This window comes from Halyomorpha halys, unplaced genomic scaffold, assembly GCF_000696795.3.
Source record: "Halyomorpha halys isolate HHAL.00 unplaced genomic scaffold, Hhal_1.1 Scaffold73.1, whole genome shotgun sequence".
Taxonomy (NCBI): domain Eukaryota; kingdom Metazoa; phylum Arthropoda; class Insecta; order Hemiptera; family Pentatomidae; genus Halyomorpha; species Halyomorpha halys.
The window spans coordinates 570456-571678 of NW_027104949.1; the positions used below are offsets into that span (position 1 = coordinate 570456).

Sequence of the window (1223 nt, forward strand, 5' to 3'; positions counted from 1 at the left end):
TGAGGGTCTGGAAGGAAGGTTATAAACATAAAGGCTTATACAACAAGTTGCTGAGAAAATCCGCTAGGGACTCTTGTGCATTTAACGTTTAACATGACTTCAAATAGGGGTGCTCACAATCCTATAGTTATAACATTTAACATGGTAAAACATTTTACATTTAACACAACATCATGAATACCCCTATTGAGAACCTGCACAACTCTCAGTGTGGGAATGCCAAGATTCTCATTTCTCGGGGCTAGCGTGTAGCACATATTGGCTTACCCAAGTGGAATCGAATCCAAAGCCTTCTTCACCAAGTTCCAATCTATCTGATCCAAGTATTGAGATGTGTCATTTCTGTGGTAAGGGTCATGGCTGGTTGTTTACATCGGGACCTGCTCGTGCCGTACTTCAGTACACAGATTGTATTTTTAAATTGTATTTAATTGGTGTGGAACAAAGAGGGTTGAAAATTGTGAGAGTTTACTGCTCATTAATAACACGTATATTTCTTTTAGTCTTCGTGTTCTTCAGACGTCCGCGGCTAGGGGAGGCATCAGAAAATGAGACCCCAGACCACGACTTTATATAAAATCAAAAAAGCGCCGGACAATTCGAATTACGTAAATCCAACACTGATAGTGAAGGTGTCTTCGTAACTCAGTCAGTCAGGCTTGTGAATGATGATTGTCATTCGGATTGACCGTAAAAAGGAAAATCAGTTGCCTTTTCTGAAAACGACAGATTTCATCTAGGACCTATGCAATAAATCTACTCTGGCTTGAATAAGTTATCTCTAGAATGACCCGTATTTTTTCTTCTGGCTAGAGTACATAGGGCATGAGACCGAACAAAGAAAGGTTTATTTCTCTGGCCTTCACCCTCAAAGTCCTAGTGGGTTGTTATATATACTCAGCTCTTGAATGTGGATGGCTACTCCCTAACAAAGCTATAATAACGTAAACACTGTAAGGGCATAGTGGGTGATCATCTATAAATGTGTTTTAGAATATATTGGTCTATATATATAATCTATATATTGGTCTGAATCTATAAAAAACTCCAGGTTTAGGGGAAACATTTTTATCCTGAAATTTATTGTTTGACCATTAATTAAAAAAAAAAAGAAATATAGAAATATATTAATTCTTGGTATAATTTTTTTTAAAATTATTTATTTAATGTAATTTACAACTGTACAAAATAATACAATAGGTAAATATGTAGTATGTTTCATA

The 1223-nt window shown here is 35.9% G+C and overlaps 1 protein-coding gene across 2 annotated transcripts in view; it reads right to left on the reverse strand.

Moving 5' to 3' along the window:
- LOC106692827 (solute carrier family 2, facilitated glucose transporter member 5) overlaps nt 1-1223 on the reverse strand; it is a 127077-nt gene that overhangs the window by 75646 nt on the left and 50208 nt on the right. The window lies entirely within an intron of this gene.